The sequence below is a fragment of the Manihot esculenta genome, chromosome 12, assembly GCF_001659605.2.
Source record: "Manihot esculenta cultivar AM560-2 chromosome 12, M.esculenta_v8, whole genome shotgun sequence".
Lineage (NCBI taxonomy): Eukaryota > Viridiplantae > Streptophyta > Magnoliopsida > Malpighiales > Euphorbiaceae > Manihot > Manihot esculenta.
In genome coordinates, this window is record NC_035172.2 from 24,796,734 (window position 1) to 24,816,950 (window position 20,217).

Sequence of the window (20,217 nt, forward strand, 5' to 3'; positions counted from 1 at the left end):
GATGTAAGCACGACCAACAACACCAAAAATGATGAGCTAGCATTGCCTCAAGGACCAATTACAAGGCTGAGATCCAAGAGGTTGAAGGAAGCACTTCAAGGATTCATGAAGGAATATGTTGAAGCTTTGCAAGTTCATTTTGAAGTTGAAGAACAATCTGGCCATTCCAAGTCAATTAGGCCAAATGTGTCCTTATTGACAATTCAAATTCTGTATTTATAGTGGGTAGTCATTTAGTAGTTGGTAGTTAATCAGTAGTGGGTAGTTATTTGGTAGTGGGTAGTTAAACAGTAGTGGGTGGTTACCTAGTAGTGGATAGTGGCATAGATCATGGGTCCATGCATAGTTGTGGGTAGTGGCAAAGATCATGGGTCTTAATTTAGGCTATATAAAGCATCCATTTTTCTATTGTAGACACAGATTATCAATTATTCAATACAATTGCTTTATGCGATTCTTCTTTGAGAGCTTAAGAGAGATCTTGGTTCTTGACATTGCATCACGAATAAGGTTTGATACTAACTTGTATGTTTCTTATTCTTGCTGCTCTTGAAATCAATCCATTATAAGTGTTCTTAATTGCATGTTAATTAAGGGTGCTTTAGATTGGGGAATTATTTTCTGAATTAAGTTCTTTTTACTAGGGTATGTGTCGTTTCAGTCTCTAATAGGCTGGGGTTCCGCATCACTAGATCACTAGGTTCTCCTGTATTACTTACTTTATGCCATTTATGGATTTTCTTTTCTAATACATTTAACTTCTTTTCATGAAAATATTTTAAATATGTAAAGAATGGTATAGTTGTCTCTACTTGTTCACAAAATGCAAAGAATTGTTTTTTAATTAAGCTTTGTTCTTTTCTGGAATAAGTTTGCAAAAATATATCTCTTTTCCCCCGGTTTGAATCTGACATATAGTCAGTTTGAATTTGGTCGGTATCCAGTGTGAACGTCTGGGTTAAAGTATTAATAGAATAATCACTATCTTCATATGGTTGACTAAATTGGCCTTTTCTAAATACACCTTCTTGTATTTTGATACCTTTGGTAGTAGGTTGTAGTATAGTTTGAGGGTTAAATGATTCTTCTATTGGTTTTGTACCAGAAGTTTCTCCAACAAAAGGTCCTGTATAGGGTGAAATTGTATTGTCTTCAGAGATACTAGTATCGGTATTAATTTCAATATGGGGTCTTCTTTGTGAAGATCCTATTGAATGTCTGGAAGGCTGGTAAATGGTTGGACTATTAGTTTGTCTAAAAGAGTTTGATCTTTTATATTTTAATTCTACTGATCCATCTTCCGTTTGTATAATGTAATCTACTTCTTTATTTTCTTGTAGAGGTAAACTGGGTATGGTTTTGACAGGATACTTCCAACTTTCTGGTAGAGTCACATCTTTCCATTTTATTGTTTTTGGTATAGTAATATTTGCTTTGGTTTGGTCTATTTCCCAAAAGATTGTCTCTCCTGTTAATCTATTATGATTAATAGCATTTGGACATAATCCTGTATTCATTATTTTATAATTTAATCTGTAAAATACTTCATATATGTGTGATCCTTTTAACATATTGTAATTATGTGTTAAAATATCTAATGTTAATATTTTCATTACATGTGGATCTGTTAGGGAGATTGTGAAATTAGGAAAACAATTTGAATATATTGGTCCATTAGTTAAACTAGTTTCAAATAATCCTAATAAAGAGTCTTTATAATTTCTATGTCTACAATCTCTTAACGCTACATGCATACTGATATTTAAACCTTCTACAGTTAATGGTTTAATTGCAATTTGTACTAAACCTATGTGCATAAATTTATATCCTTGGCTAATGTATTTTAAAATTGTCTTCTTACTTAATAAACTCATAGATTGGTTTTCTGAATACAATGATACAACTTTTTTTTTGGTTTTAATAGCTCTAGCGGCTTTAAAATCAAATATGCCTTTCTTATATATGGCTGAAATTTCTGTTTTAGGGGGTTTCCAATTAGCTAATTGTTGGTCATTCCATGTACTTTCCCTAGATAATATGGTTGAATTATTATCTGTAATATTTAAATCGTTTATGAGGTCGTCATCTGGTTGTCTAGACCTAGAAGATCTAGTTCTTCTAAACTGATGTAAGCACGACCAACAACACCAAAAATGATGAGCTAGCATTGCCTCAAGGACCAATTACAAGGCTGAGATCCAAGAGGTTGAAGGAAGCACTTCAAGGATTCATGAAGGAATATGTTGAAGCTTTGCAAGTTCATTTTGAAGTTGAAGAACAATCTGGCCATTCCAAGTCAATTAGGCCAAATGTGTCCTTATTGACAATTCAAATTATGTATTTATAGTGGGTAGTCATTTAGTAGTTGGTAGTTAATCAGTAGTGGGTAGTTATTTGGTAGTGGGTAGTTAAACAGTAGTGGGTGGTTACCTAGTAGTGGATAGTGGCATAGATCATGGGTCCATGCATAGTTGTGGGTAGTGGCAAAGATCATGGGTCTTAATTTAGGCTATATAAAGCATCCATTTTTCTATTGTAGACACAGATTATCAATTATTCAATACAACTGCTTTATGCGATTCTTCTTTGAAAGCTTAAGAGAGATCTTGGTTCTTGACATTGCATCATGAATAAGGTTTGATACTAACTTGTATGTTTCTTATTCTTGCTGCTCTTGAAATCAATCCATTATAAGTGTTCTTAATTGCATGTTAATTAAGGGTGCTTTAGATTGGGGAATTATTTTCTGAATTAAGTTCTTTTTACTAGGGTATGTGTCGTTTCAGTCTCTAATAGGCTGGGGTTCCGCATCATAAACATATTCATCTTAAAATTCTAGGGTTTTCACTTACACTTCCTTCTCTACTCACACTGCAGGTCTTACACTCTTTTGCCTGACTTACGGTTTTCGTGACACAGTGTCAACCCTAAAAGTCTAATCTGAATTGTTTAAAATTACTAGATACTTCCCAGGCTCTGATACCATTTTCGACCCAGGTACGATATTTAATGATTTAATATTTTAGTATTTTAATATTTACTATTTTAGTAGTTTAGTACAATACCAAATTTTATAAAGTATAATACCAATAATTGAAACAAAATTCATAAAGTATACATACAATGGTCCATACATACATCATTCCGGATAAATACAAAAACACATACAATGTAATAAACATGGTTTTAGAAATTATTATTACTCAATAATATTTCAAGATACATAAGCATAGAGTTAAATAATTCTAATGTCCGTTCTATTTCTCTACAATCACAATATTCATTATGGTTGGTAGTATGGTAATCGCTAATAAATCTTCCTTGTTCAATAATATTTCTTTTAAATGTTTCTACTTCTCTTTTATTTGTTAAATCTATCAAACTTAAATTTTCTAATGCTAACTTAATAAATCTCATGTTTTAATTAATATATTCGTAAAAGCAATATGCAATTATATATTCTATTTCATTTGCAATATAATATTTTAGAATATAACCATTGTTTAATTCAACAATATCAAATAAAAGAATAAACATTATTAATTCAAATGAGCAATATCCTTTCTGATGTGGAAGATCGGTATAAGCCGCAACCACAGAGCATACTTATCATGAATGCAATTGCTTTTAATTGGTTAGGGTTCCTGCACTGTTAATCTGGAATCCCAGAATTAACTCAGATTGATAAGTAGAGAGAGAGAGAATAGGATTGCCGTCAACACGGTCTTACACAGTAACAGTTGTATAAAATTCTTTGTATTAAAGACTGAAAAGAAAATACAACTTACTTTGTACAAGAAATATTTAAAAATAAACTGCTACCACTGTGTTGTAGTAAACAACAGTGTTCCTACAAATTGAAAATACAACTATTCTAGCATACATGAAAGCAAGTGAGAGAAATTTTGATGAAGAAATGTTGGTGTTCTGCAACTGGTATGGACTCTGCCTTTTATAGCCTTCGGACGCCAAATTTTATCAAATGGAATTCAGCGGTCATCTTCTGGTAAGTGCTATGTGGGCTTCCACCATTTATTTTTGTCTGCCACCTTTGTCTGCCATTTTGTCGGTTGAGTGCTCTGTGGGTCCCAATGTTTTTGTCTTTGTCTGCCACTTGTCTGGGTGACGTCATTGCTTGCGTCATTGTTTTTGTTGTCTTCTGGTGACGTCATTGCTTGCATCATCTGTGTCTTTTGTTTAATGCTTATCTATTACTTGTCAGCGTGTAGGCCTAGGATGGGTCCTACAGCTCTGCTTGTGTAAAGAAATCATCATTATCTGTGGCAATGTCTATAGGAGAGGATACGGAGCTTTTTGTGTCTTTGAGCTCTTCTAACAATTTGTCATATTCTTCTTCGGATATACATTTGGCCATTTGGGCCATAATCTGTTGTTTTCTTGCCAGAAAAGTTTCTTGTTTGGTAATTTGGATAGGGCTTACTGTTTTGCAATATTGGGGTTGTGAAATAAAGAAATGATCAACAGCTTTGGGGCCACAATTGTCTAGATCAGTTTTAAGCCACCATTTAATTTTGTGTTTGCGAACTAAATTGGGTATTTGGAAATTATTTAGGGTATAGTCCTTAATTTGGTATTCTGACATATAAATCCATGGAATGTGAAAAAGGTGAGAATAGATCAGCCATTTAGGAGAGAGAAGGATGTCCTCTGGTAATTGAGTATTTTCGAAAAATTGGTCTTGGGCTGATGTAATTTGGTCTGGTATAATGTAGAATCAATACCGAACTTCTGCCACCATTGGTGGAACCAATATGGTATAGGGTAAGAGAAATCATCCGAAATATAAAAGAAAAATGAAATTGATAATTGGTCATTTTGTTTTAGGAACGTGCGTTCCCAAGCATTCTGATAGTCATAATAATTAAATTTGGTCATTTGTCCATTGGTCAAAGTAATATCTTTACTTTTATGGGGTTCTTGTCCCCATTCAGAAATAGTAAATACTTTGATTATCCTTACTTTACAATACCTGATTTTGTGTTGAATATGAGGATCAAAGTTATTATACATAATAATAGAATTTGTTTTAACAAGTATGGTTTCATAAAAGGATTGATTTTTGGCAAAATTGTCAGGGATATAAAAATGGGTTTTTGGAAAAATGGACTCACAAAGTTGGTAAACATTAAGGTTCGGATTTTGTGACCAATATTCGGGTTCAATGGTCAAAATAGTATCTTCAATAGTCTTGTAACTATATTCTGGTTGGGTTATGTGTAGTGGTTGTATTGGTGAAGAGGTTGGGCTTTGACTTAAGCTTTGCCCAGTGACTGCTTGTTTAAAGGTCGAAGGGGTTATTAATTTTTGAGGTTGTAGAGGAGAGAATTTGTTTAGTAAGGTAAATTGTGGGCTTGGAGATCTGGATTGAGGAGAACTTGGTCTTGTGATGAGGGCACTGGACATTGGGCTGAGAGGCCTATTTATTATACTTGAAGTATTTGTATAAATTGGTCGCTGCATATATGGCTTATGTCCTGATATGGATGAAAACACATTTGGTCGAGGACTTTGTCCTGAAAATAAATTTACACTTGGGTTTTGTGTCGCATTGGTCTTTTGTCGCAATGAAATCTTTTCTGGTTCTTTTCCTTTGTTGGTCGTCATTTGCCCTGCAAAAATTCACGGGTTAGAAAATCGGCAATAGAATTGTCAGTGCTTTTAATATGTTTTGTTTCGAAGTCAAATATAGATAAAAAAGCTTGCCATCTAGCAAAAATGTGTTTAGCAGCTAGATTTTTGACATCCTTTGTTAATACATCTTTAGCTGCTTTACAATCTACTCTAATTGTAAATTTTTGGTTTAATAGATCACTTTGAAATTTTGTTACACATAAAACAATTGATAAAATTTCCTTTTTAATGGTAGAATATTTTTCTTGTGTGGGATTCCAAAATCCTGAATAATATCTAATAATATGATCTTTATCATTTATTTTTTGTTTAAGAATACCTCCGTATCCTTGATTAGATGCGTCTGTTTCTACTATTTTAGGAAAATTAGGGTTACAAATATTTAAACATGGTAGCTTTCTGACATATCTTTTAATTTCTTGAATAATTTTAGTATGTTCTTCTGTCCATGGTTTAGGATTTGTTTTTAACCTATTATATAATGGTTTGCAAAATATTCTTAGATTTGGATAAAAATCAGAGATATAATTTAATGATCCTAAGAATATTTGTAATTGGTTTTTATCTTTAATTTCATCGGGAAATTTGTCAGCAAATTCTATACTTCTTTGGATTGGTACTATTGTATTTTTATATATTTCATGTCCTAAAAATCTAATTTTTGTCTGAAATATTTTCATTTTTGATTTGCTTAATACTAGTCCGTTTCTTCTTATTATTTTATAAAATATTTGTAAATGTTTAATATGTTGATCAATATTTTGACTAAATATTAAAACATCATCTATATAGGTTATTATAAAATCATATGGTGTAAAAATGTCATTCATAATTTTTTGAAATTCACTGGGTGCATTTTTTAATCCAAATGACATTACATTCCACTCATATTGTCCAAATGGTACTGTAAATGCCGTTTTGTATTTATCTTTTTCATTTATTTGTACTTGCCAGAAACCTGATTTCATATCAAATTTTGAAAATAGTTCTGCTTTGTAAAGTCTAGTTAACAGATCTTGTTTGTTTGGTATTGGATATCTTATCCATCTTAGAACTTTATTTAAGGGTTTATAATTTATCACTAATCTTGGTGCACCTCTTTCTATTTCAGCATTTTTATTTACATAAAAGGCTGCACACGACCATGGTGATTTACTTGGTCTAATTAACCTTTTTGCTAATAGATCTTGAATTTCCTTTTTGCAAAATTCTAACATTTCTTGGTTCATCTGTATAGGTCTTGCTTTAGTTGGTATATCTTGTTCTTTAAAATCTGGTTCATATGGTAAAGTTACTATGTGTTGTTTTCTATCCCAAAATGCTGTTGGTAAATCGGAACATAGGTCTTTTTCAAATTGTTCTTGAAGTGTTTTAATTTATTGTTTAATGTTTGAATTTTCTAACTGTTCTTCGATTCTAATAGAATGTAAATCTTTTTTTAAAAATTTGATTTGGTTTTCCAAATTATTAATTTTACTTATGTTTTCTTGTTGAAATAAATTAATATCATGGTAATTAATAGGTGTTATGAATTGAAATATAATATCATGTCCTAATACATTGGTTTCTAATCCTAATTGTGTGACCTTAAAGGGGTATAACATTTGTAAAAATGGATTTCCTAAAATAATTTGTGTATTGAGATTTTTTATTAACATGAAACTGGTTTTAAAACAAATTCCATTGTTACAAATATGTGCACTAGGTATTTTGTAATCTATTTTGACTTTAGTCGAATTTGCTGCAGATAAAGTTTGTTTAGTTTTATGAAAGTATTTGCTTGGTATGATTCCTTGGTCTATGCAGTTCATATCTGCACCAGAATCTAACATGGCTATGGTTTCTAATTTGAAGTCTTTAATTGTTAGATTTATCTTTACATACCATTTTTGATATTTAATTCTAGTAATATCATTAAATTTGAACGTTTGTTCTTCTTCTGTATCTGTGTCTACTAGTTTTTCTATCTTTGTTTTGTCTTTTCCTGAACTCTGTCCTATACTTTGATTTTGATTTACATTTTGTTGCAATTTTTGGTTTTGTTCTAAATAATCACATCTTAATTTTAATTGTCTAACTTCTGATTTTAATTGTCTTATTTCTGATTGTAAATCCATAGAAGAAATTGTGGTTACTGATTTTTTGTTTTTAAACATTTGTTCGATATCTTCAAACTTTGTTGGAGGTTCAGGTTCTTGTTTTATTTCTTCATTGATTAATTTGGTTAATTTTTTAAACATTTTACGTTTTATATTAGAATCTTGTACTTGTTCTATTTGTTCACTTGTTGGTATTCTGTTAAGACATTCACTTTAGTGGTACAATGACAAATTTCTCCTTGACAATTATGATTACTATCTGTACTATCTATTGTTTCTGATGAATTGTCACTACTGTATTCATCTTCTAGTTCTGAAGAAGATAATTTAATTTGGTCAATCTTATCTAATAATTGATCTATATTGTCAATTTTTAATTCTAAACCTAATTCATGTATTTTCTTTCTTGCAGGACATTCTTTAGCATAATGTCCCTTTTGGTTACATAAATAACATGTTATGTTATTTTTGTTATTGGATTTTCTAAAATTATTTTTCTTATAATTATTTCTTCTAAATGGTCGCTTAATAATTGATTTTCCCGTAGGCTGTTTATCATATTGTTTCTTGTAAAACTTCTTTCTAGGATACTTATATTGTCTATAGATTTTGTCTTTAAAAGAAGAGAAACAAATCGGAGATGGGTCTGATTAAGGCCCATGAGTGAATATAAGAACACGATCCCAAGAAAACCAGAATAGCAATAAATTCATAGCATTTTTGGAGGAGCTTGGAACCAGACAACTTGTATCTCCCTTTGACGAAAGAAGTATAGCCGGGACTCATGAGGAACTAACCCAAAAGAATAGTCAATCAAAATAATTACACAAAACAATAATTTGTTTACTCAATATCAACAAAATAATATCATTATTCGGACAACAACGGATGTGCCAAAATACGCAGAAAACAAAAATTTTTTAGGGAGAAAATTTTATTAATTAATCAATAATTTTTAAAAATATATTAAAATTTTTATTAGACTTTATAAAATTTATTAATTAATTTTAATTATTAAATATTATATAAAGATTTAAAATATCTTTAGTATATGAAAATATTAATTAGTAGATATTTTTATAAAAGTAAAAAAATTAATTAGCAGTTAAAATTATAAAAAATCAATTATTAATTTTTTAAAAATTTTTAAAATATCTTAATATATTTTTAAAATGAAAATAAATTTAATTAAATCCATATTTTTTTTATGGGCGAAATAAAATTAATTCAAAATTTTGAAATAATTAAATTCTATATTTTTGTTAGGATCAAATAGGTTCTAATATAATAAAATATTATTTTTTACTAATAAAACATTATTTTTTTTATAATTTAAAAAATTAAAAGTTTAATATTTTAATTATCATAAAAATTTTAAAAAATATATAGGTATAATAAATAATTTTTAAAATAATAAAAATAAAATTTTATTATATAAAAAATATTTTTATTATTAATATTTAATATATATATATATATATATATATATATATTGATGTAAGCACGACCAACAACACCAAAAATGATGAGCTAGCATTGCCTCAAGGACCAATTACAAGGCTGAGATCCAAGAGGTTGAAGGAAGCACTTCAAGGATTCATGAAGGAATATGTTGAAGCTTTGCAAGTTCATTTTGAAGTTGAAGAACAATCTGGCCATTCCAAGTCAATTAGGCCAAATGTGTCCTTATTGACAATTCAAATTCTGTATTTATAGTGGGTAGTCATTTAGTAGTTGGTAGTTAACCAGTAGTGGGTAGTTATTTGGTAGTGGGTAGTTAAACAGTAGTGGGTGGTTACCTAGTAGTGGATAGTGGCATAGATCATGGGTCCATGCATAGTTGTGGGTAGTGGCAAAGATCATGGGTCCATGTAAAGTAGTGGGAGGTGGCAAAGATCATGGGTCTTAATTTAGGCTATATAAAGCATCCATTTTTCTATTGTAGACAGATTATCAATTATTCAATACTATTGCTTTATGTGATTCTTCTTTGAGAGCTTAAGAGAGATCTTGGTTCTTGACATTGCATCACGAATAAGGTTTGATACTAACTTGTATGTTTCTTATTCTTGCTGCTCTTGAAATCAATCCATTATAAGTGTTCTTAATTGCATGTTAATTAAGGGTGCTTTAGATTGGGGAATTATTTTCTGAATTAAGTTCTTTTTACTAGGGTATGTGTCGTTTCAGTCTCTAATAGGCTGGGGTTCCGCATCAATTGGTATCAAAGCTAGGCTTAGTAATAATTTCTTAACTATCCTTTGCGTCTTTGCATTCAATTTTGTCCATTATTGGCTGAATATATCACTTTGGAAATCTGGTTTGGGATACCTATTAGAGCCGAATACATTGTTTGGTTGTTGTTCAAATCAAATTTTACCCTAAATTCTTGTTTAGGCTGAATTACTATCTTTAGTGATTTGGTTTATGCTTTCTGCCCTAATTCATATGCTGTCATTCTAATACTCTTAGAATAGTATTTCCAGTGTTTTACTTCTGTCCATAAAAAAAAAAAAAAAAAACAAAACAAGAAGAAAAAAAAAAAGGAAAAAAAAAAAAGAATTTCTGCCACTTTGGTTCATTTGTTCAAACTTCATCCTGATTGATATCTACTGATATAAATCATATTTCATATACCTTGAACATATTTCTGGGCTTGGAATTCGAAATACATGTTTGGGGTAGGTTTAGGACAAATTTGGGTAGTATTTTCACAAAACAGTTGTACTTAATACTTGCTGTTTTAAGTGTCTATTTTGTTTGCTTGCTTTGAATTAATTTTGTTGAGTCAATATTAATATCAGTTAACCTAGGATTGCATGCTTAGGGAAAACTTCGTGTTAAGCACATCCGTCTTGTCAATTTTTGATTCTTAGTTTGTCAATTTGGTGTCTTCCTGTCTGTTGATTCCTTACATTTAGTTTGACAAATTGCACATTGTTGAACATCTAATTACACTTAGTACACGAAATTTAACTTTTGTGTGCTAAATCAATCTATTTGTTCATTTTGGTCAGTTTGCATCTAGTGTTGTTTCCTATCTTTTCTTCTTAGGTCTTTCCTTGCTTTCCTTATTATTTGAATCATACAAGCTTGGCTTATTGAGTCCTTATTCTGAAGTGCACTTTTGAGATACCAAGTGAGTGCTTGAAAATTAAACACGTGAGTTGAGAGAATTGTGAATTTTTTTCTATAATGTCTGGGCATAATACTGGTGATACTTCTGACCCTACATTTGATCTTAAAGATGTATATAAAGCTTTCATGGATAGCTTTCAGAAGCTAAATTCGAGAATGGATAACCTTGAGGACAACCTTAGATCTTCAAAGGGCAAGTCCATTCAGAGGGATGATGATACACACGATCCATCCTATGATGAGGAAAATGAGGCACAATCAGCCCCTGTCCGAGCCAGAAGGTTCAATGATCGTGTACCATATGTAGATAACAGTATGAACTCCATAAAGATGAAGATTCCAAGCTTCAATGGTAAGGCTGATGTTGATGCCTATTTAGAGTGGGAGCGTAAAGTGGAGATGGTTTTTAACTGTCAAAACTATTCCGATGATAAAAAGGTAAAACTTGCTGCCCTTGAGTTTTCAGATTATGCACTAATATGGTGGGATGAGCTTGTGAAATCTAGGAGAAGGAATGGAGAGTTACCCATTGCTAGTTGGGATGAGATGAAGCGAATCATGAGGAAGAAATATGTGCCTACTTATTACCATAGAGATCTCCATCATCAATTGCAAAGATTAACTCAGGGATCAAAGTCTGTTGATGAGTATCATAAGGAGATGGAGTTGCTCCTGATCAAAGCAAACATAGTGGAGGAGGAAGACAAGACTATGGCTCGTTTCTTTGGTGGTCTAAACAAGGAGATTGCTGATGTGGTTGATTTGCAACCATATGTTGATTTGGAAGACTTGGTGAACATTGCAATTAAGGTGGAAAGACAAAGAGGCCGAAATAGATGGGGGAGCAACAGGGCTGCTCAAAACTCCAACAGCAAATGGGGTTCCAAATGGAACACCAAGCCTGATCCTAAAAGGTTTGAAAAGTCTTCAACTCAAAAAGGCATGTTACCTTCCAAAGAAACATCCAACTCTCATGGTAAAAATGAATCAGCCCCTAAATCAAGTAGAACTAGAGATATTCAGTGCTTTAAATGTAAAGGGCGTGGGCATTATGCCAATGAGTGTGCTAATAAACGTGCTATGGTAGTGAGGGGAGATGAGATAGTCTCCGAAAGTGATTCTGATTCTGATGAAGTACCACCTTTAGAAGATTGTTCTGATGTAGAGATAGAAGAGTATCCTGTTCAAGAAGAGTCCTTAGTGATATTGCGTACTTTAAATGTTTCTATTAAAGAAGAGGGACTTGAACAGCGTGAAAACATCTTTCACACTCGTTGTTTGGTTGGTGGTAAAGTCTGTAGCATGATAATAGATTCGGGTAGTCAAGTTAATTGTGCTAGTACTATTTTAGTTGATAAATTAGGACTAGAAACTATTAAACACCCTAATCCTTACAGACTTCAGTGGTTGAATGATAGCGGCGAGGCAAAGGTAACCAAGCAATGTAAAGTGTCATTTTCTATTGGCAAATATGTAGATGAGGTTACTTGTGATATTGTACCCATGCAGGCTGGACACATTTTGTTAGGTAGACCATGGCAATTTGATAGGCGTGTCATTCATGATGGGTATAGTAATAGGTTTTCTTTTACGTTCCTCGGTGTAAAACATATACTTGTACCATTATCTCCTAAAGATGTATATGCAGATCAAGTGAAATTACAACAATCTGCTAAATTGGGTAAGGGAGGTGAGACAAGTAAAAAGAATGAGGGAAAAGAGGCCAGTAGTAAAATGAAAGTTTCGAATGGCCCAAAGGAGAGTGACTGCACGGGAAAGGATAAAAATGAGAGATGTGCAGGAGAGAAAACGTTAGTGAGTGTGGAGGTAAAAGGAGAGCTGAGTGAGAAGAGTGAAGAATTCAGCAAGTCTTCCTTTTATTGTAAAGAGAGAGAGCTGAAGAAAGCATACTTAGGGAAGAGAGCTTTGATTATATTGCGTTTTAGTTCCAATTTTATGATTGAGACTAACCCTACTGTTGAATTGCCTAGTTCTTTTTCTAAGTTATTGCAGGAGTTTGCGGATGTATTTCCTGAGGAGGTGCCATCTGGGTTGCCACCCATTAGGGGAATAGAACATCAAATCGATTTTGTTCCTGGAGCTCAGATTCCAAACCGTCCAGCTTACCGTAGCAATCCTGAGGAGACGAAGGAATTGCAAAAGCAAGTTGATGAGTTGCTAGCTAAGGGACATATCAGGGAGAGCCTTAGTCCATGCGCAGTACCTGTTTTGTTGGTTCCAAAGAAAGATGGAACAATGCGCATGTGTGTTGATTGTCGTGCGATCAACAAAATCACTGTAAAGTATCGCCATCCTATTCCTAGATTAGATGATATGCTTGAAGAATTATGTGGTGCTGTTTTCTTTACAAAAATTGATTTGAAAAGCGGTTATCATCAAATTAGGATGAAGTTAGGTGATGAGTGGAAAACTGCCTTTAAGACAAAATATGGTTTATATGAATGGTTAGTCATGCCTTTTGGCTTAACTAATGCACCTAGCACATTTATGACATTGATGAACCATGTTTTGCGTGATTACCTAGGTAAGTTTGTGGTTGTGTATTTTGATGATATATTGATTTATAGCCGAAACATGGATGACCACATTAGGCATGTTGAACTTGTTTTACAGAAGTTGCGTGAACATGAACTGTATGCTAATCTTAAGAAATGCACATTTTGTACTGATAGTGTCATATTCCTAGGATTTATTATTAGTTCACGTGGAGTTGAGGTAGATACTGAAAAGGTTAAGGCTATCCAAGAATGGCCTACACCTAAGAATGCTAATGAGGTGAGATCCTTTCATGGATTGGCAAGCTTCTATAGGAGGTTTGTTAGAGATTTCAGCACTATTGCTGCACCTCTAAATGAGATTATTAAAAAGGCTGTTGGGTTTAAGTGGGGTAAAGAACAGGAACTTGCATTTAACACATTGAAAGAAAAACTTACTACCGCTCCTGTTTTAAGGTTACCTGAATTTTCTAAAACCTTTGAAATTGAATGTGATGCTTCTAGGATTGGTATTGGTGCTGTTCTTATGCAGGAAGGCCGACCCATAGCATATTTTAGTGAGAAGTTAGGTGGCGCACAATTGAACTATTCCACCTATGACAAAGAGTTCTATGCACTGATTAGGGCTCTTGAAGTTTGGGAACACTACTTGCTGCCTAATGAGTTTGTGATTCATACTGACCATCAGTCTCTCAAACACTTGAAGGGACAAGGGAAGTTGAACAAGCGGCATGGTAAGTGGGTTGAATATCTCGAAATCTTTCCTTATGTGATTAAATACAAGCAAGGTAAAGAGAATGTGATTGCCGATGCATTATCTAGACGTTATGCATTGACTTCCATGCTTAGTTCTAAGTTGTTAGGATTTGAGCATTTGAAAGATATGTATGAGAATGATACTGATTTTTCTGATGTATTTAAGGCATGTGAACATGGGGCATTTAAAACGTTTTATTTGCATGATGGGTTTCTTTTTAGGGGGAAACAAATATGCATACCTAATTGTTCAGTGCGTGAGTTGCTTGTTAGAGAATCACATTCAGGAGGATTAATGGGACATTTTGGTGTGCAAAAGACTTTAGACATGTTGAATGAACACTTTTATTGGCCTAACATGCGAAAATATGTAGAGAAAATTTGTGCTCAATGCTTTGCATGTAAACAGGCTAAATCTAAGTCCTTGCCACATGGGTTGTATACTCCTTTGCCTGTACCTACTGAACCTTGGACTGATATATCTATGGATTTTGTGATAGGTTTACCTAGGACAAAAAGAGGTAGAGATTCAGTGTTTGTTGTTGTAGATCGCTTTAGCAAGATGGCACATTTTATTCCATGTCATAAAACTGATGATGCAACGAACATAGCTGATTTGTTTTTTAGGGAAGTAGTCCGTTTGCATGGTATACCTAGGACTATTGTTTCTGATAGAGATTCTAATTTCCTTAGTCATTTCTGGCGTGTTTTGTGGGGGAAATTGGGTACTAAACTTTTATTTTCTACTACTTGTCATCCACAAACAGATGGCCAAACTGAAGTTGTTAATAGGACTTTAGGAACTATGCTTCGTGCTATTGTGGGTAGGAAATTGAAAACTTGGGAATAATGTTTGCCATATGTTGAATTTGCTTATAATCGAGCAGTCCATTCGTCTACTGGTTATTCACCTTTTGAGGTTGTGTATGGTTTTAATCCATTAACTGTACTAGATTTAATGCCTTTACCTTTGAACGAGTTGTCTAATTTAGATGGAAAAGCGAAGGCTGAAATGGTTAAATCAATACACGTGAAAGCGCGTGAGCATATTGAGAAGCGTAACAGCATATATGAGAAACAGGCCAATAAGGGTCGCAAGAAAGTTGTATTCAAACCAGGTGATTGGGTTTGGATCCATATGCGAAAGGAAAGGTTTCCAACTCAAAGGAAATCAAAACTCGATGCACGAGGGGATGGACCATATCAAGTGCTGAAACGGATCAATGACAATGCATACATAATTGATCTGCCAGGTGAGTTTGGTGTAAGTGCTACCTTTAATGTTTCTGATTTGTCTCCTTTTGATTTTGGTACAGATTCGAGGACGAATCCTTTTCAAGAGGGAGGGGATGATGTAAGCACGACCAACAACACCAAAAATGATGAGCTAGCATTGCCTCAAGGACCAATTACAAGGCTGAGATCCAAGAGGTTGAAGGAAGCACTTCAAGGATTCATGAAGGAATATGTTGAAGCTTTGCAAGTTCATTTTGAAGTTGAAGAACAATCTGGCCATTCCAAGTCAATTAGGCCAAATGTGTCCTTATTGACAATTCAAATTCTGTATTTATAGTGGGTAGTCATTTAGTAGTTGGTAGTTAACCAGTAGTGGGTAGTTATTTGGTAGTGGGTAGTTAAACAGTAGTGGGTGGTTACCTAGTAGTGGATAGTGGCATAGATCATGGGTCCATGCATAGTTGTGGGTAGTGGCAAAGATCATGGGTCCATGTAAAGTAGTGGGAGGTGGCAAAGATCATGGGTCTTAATTTAGGCTATATAAAGCATCCATTTTTCTATTGTAGACAGATTATCAATTATTCAATACTATTGCTTTATGCGATTCTTCTTTGAGAGCTTAAGAGAGATATTGGTTCTTGACATTGCATCACGAATAAGGTTTGATACTAACTTGTATGTTTCTTATTCTTGCTGCTCTTGAAATCAATCCATTATAAGTGTTCTTAATTGCATGTTAATTAAGGGTGCTTTAGATTGGGGAATTATTTTCTGAATTAAGTTCTTTTTACTAGGGTATGTGTCGTTTCAGTCTCTAATAGGCTGGGGTTCCGCATCATATATATATATTAAAATAGGGATTGGAGATGGGAAGTAGAAGTTAAGACATCTGATTTATTCAAATACACTTATTACCAAGTTAAATTTATGAGTGTAACTTATATTCTTTTTAAACTTGAAAGTTTATGTTGTAGGAAAGACTATAATAGTCTTTACATAATATTTACAGAACAACAAATGTGTCAAAATTATCACTAATTGAGAAAAAAAAATTAACAGAAATAAATGCAATTAAATCCTATATTTTCACTTAAAAGTTGAAATAAATTTAATTTAATTTTTTTAAATTAAATCTTAATATTTTTATTTAACGGTAAAATAAATTTATAATATTATTTTTTAATAATAAATTTTTTATATAATAAAATTTTATTTTTGTAGTTTAAAAATTATTTACTATTTCTATGTATTTTTTTTTATTTTTATGCTAATTAAAATAGTAATTTTTTATATTTTAAATTATAAAAAAATATTTTATTATTTTAAAAAATATTTTATTATTAAAAAATAATATTATATTAGATTAAAACTTATTTAAGCTTCAAGTAAAACTATAAGTATTTAATTGATCAAATAATTTAAATTAAATTTATTTAATTTTTAAATAAAAATATATAGATTTAATTAGACTGAACTATTTAATTGTTTTTTTTAATAGACTGAACTATTTAATTGCTGTAATTTAAATTACTTATTTATTTTTTATTTTTAAAATTCTATTAAATAAACTTTTTTAATGATTAACTATTTACCAATTTTATTTTAAATCATCAACTATTTGTTTCTTTTCTCCACTTAAACGGTTAATGATTAAAATGCTATTATTTTTAATTGGTATTTGCATATTTCAATATATATTTATTTAATTTTCATAATTTTACAAACATAATTATTTAGTTCTTGTAATTTCTAAATAATAATTATTATTTAATTTTTATAATTTTAAAATAATAACTATTTAATTTATATAGTTAATAAAAGATATTTAAATAGTTAATAACTAAAAACATAAAAATTATTTAGTGTATTTTTAAAAGTAGATTAAATAACTAAATTATTAGTTTCTAAAAAAGTGAATAATGCTCCAATCATTTGGTCAAGTGCCCGAAATGACATTAAATGTTTACCATTACAAAAATGGGTTATCGAGCGTCGATACAAGTTTGCCAACCAAATACATTTTTTATATTTTCAAATCCAAAAATATTCATACATAAGTTTTTACGTGAAAATCATTTGTGCACGTGCGCGAAATAACAATAAATGCTTACCTTCACAAAAGTGGATCTCAGAACTCCGGAATAAATTTGCCAGCTAAGGACATATTTCATACTTTCCAACCTCAAAATAGTCAATTCGCAACTTTTTACGCGCCAATCATTCGTACAAATGGTCAAAATGACATTAAATTTTGTACCTTTGCAAAAGCCTCTGGAGTGCCGAAACAAGTTTGCAAGCTAAGGACATATTTGATATTTTCTAACCTAAAAATAGTCACTCTCAAGTTTTTACACGCAAATCATTTGTGCAAGTGCTCGACTTTTAAATGTTTACCTATGCAAAAGTGAGTTACGGAGCTTCGGAACAAGTTTGACAACTCAAACATATTTGATATTTCCCAACCCCAAAATGGCCACTTGCAAGTTTTTACATACAAGTCACTTGTGAAACTGCCCGAAATAATGATGTATGTTTGCTTTACAAAAGTGGGTTAGGAGCATAGGAACAAGTTTGCCAACTAAGGACATATTTAATATTTTCCAACCCCAAATTAGTCAAATCACAACTTTTTACACTCCAATCATTTGGGCAAATACCCGAAATGACGTTAAATGTTTACCTTTACAAAAGAGGGTCACCGAGCGCTGATACAAGTTTGCCAACTAAGTACATTTTTTCTATTTCCCAACCCAAAAATAGTTACACATAAGTTTTTACGGGCAAATCATTTGTGTAAGTGTGCAAAATGACAATAAATGCTTACCTTTACAAAGGTGGATTACGGAACTCTGGAACAAGTTTGACAACTTAGGACACATTTGATAGTTCCCAACCCCTAAATGGTCACTCGCAAGTTTTTAAGTGCAAATCATTTGTGAATGTGCCCGAAATAATGATAAATATTTAGCTTTACAAAAGTGGGTTACGGAGCTCCGAAATAAGTTTGCCAACTAACAAAAGTTGGCCCCGGAGTTTCAGAACAAGTTTGCCAACTAAGGACATATTTGTTATTTCCTAACTCAAAAATAGTTACTCGCATGTTTTTACGCCTTAATCATTTATGCAAATGCCCAAGATGACGTTAAATGTTTACCTTTACAAAAGTGGGCTATGCAAATGCCCAAGATGACGTTAAAAGTTTACCTTTACAAAAGTGGGTTACAGAGCTCCGCAACAAGTTTGATAACTCAGGGAATATTTGATATATCCCCACCCCAAAAAGGCTACTCGTAAGTTTTTAAGCGCAAATTATTTATTTGTAAAAGTGCCCGAAATAACAATAAATATAAAGCTTTACAAAAGTGGGTTGCAGAGCTCCGAATTAAATTTCCCAACTAAGGACATATTTGATATTTTCCAACCCAAAAATGGTCACACAAATTTTTACATGCAAATCATTATACAAATGCGGGAAATGACAATAAATGTTTACCTTTACAAAAGTGTATCCCGGAACTCAAAAACAAATTTGCCAACTAAGGACATATTTCATACTTCCCAACCTCAAAATAGTCAACTCGCAACTTTTTATGCGCCAATCATTTATACAAGTGCCCGAAAAGACGTTAAATTTTTTACCCTTGCAAAAGTGCGTTCTGGAGCACCGAAACAAGTTTGCCAGTTAAGGACATATTTCATATTGCCCAACCTGAAAATAGTCACTCGCAAGTTTTTATGCGCAAATTATTTGTGCAAGTGCACGACTTTTAAATGTTTACCTATGCAAAAGTATGTTACGGAGTTTCGGAACAAGTTTGACAACTCAAGCCATATTTGATATTTCTCAACCCCAAATTAGTCAACTCGCAACTTTTTATACTCCAATCATTTGGGCAAGAGCCCGAAATGACGTTAAATGTTTACCTTCACAAAAGAGGGTTATTAAGCCAAGTTTGCCAACTAAGTACATTTTTTCTATTTCCCAACCCAAAAATAGTCACACACAAGTTTCTACGGGCAAATCATTTGTGCAAGTGTGCGAAATGACAATGAATGCTTACCTTTACAAAGGTGGATTACGGAACTCTGGAACAAGTTTGACAACTCTGGAACCCACATTTGATAGTTCCCAACCCCTAAATAGTCACTCGCAAGTTTTTAAGTGCAAGCCCATAATAACGATAAATATTTAGCTTTACAAAAGTGGGTTATGGAGCTCCGAAACAAGTTTGCCAACTAACAAAAGTTGGCCCGGAGTTTCAGAACAAGTTTGCCAACTAAGGACATATTCGATATTTCCTAACTCCAAAATAGTCTCTCGCAAGTTTTTACGCGTTAATCATTTATGCAAGTGCCCAAGATGACGTTAAATGTTTACCTTTACAAAAGTGGGTTCCAGAGCTCCGCAACAAATTTGACAACTCAGGGAATATTTGATATATCCCAACCCCAAAATGGCTGCTCGTAATTTTTTAAGCTCAAATCATTTATTTGCGAAAGTGCCTGAAATAACGATAAATATAAAACTTTACAAAAGTGGGTTGAGGAGCTCCGAAATAAATGTGTCAACTAAGGACATATTTCATATTTTTCAATCCAAAAATGGTCACACACAAATTTTTACATGCAAATCATTATGCAAGTGCGCGAAATGACAATAAATGTTTACCTTTACAAAAGTGGATCCCGGAACTCGGGAACAAATTAACCAACTAAGGACATATTTCATACTTTTCAATTCCAAAATAGTCAACTCGCAACTTTTTATGCGCTGACTGTGCAATTGTCGAAGCCGGTCAAAAGTAACCTTTTTGGTTATC

The 20,217-nt window shown here is 32.5% G+C and overlaps 1 pseudogene; it reads left to right on the forward strand.

The window, feature by feature from the left end:
* The first annotated feature begins 4,286 nt into the window (after positions 1 to 4,286).
* On the forward strand, positions 4,287 to 16,383 carry LOC122725283 (annotated as a pseudogene).
* The last annotated feature ends 3,834 nt before the right edge of the window (positions 16,384 to 20,217 follow it).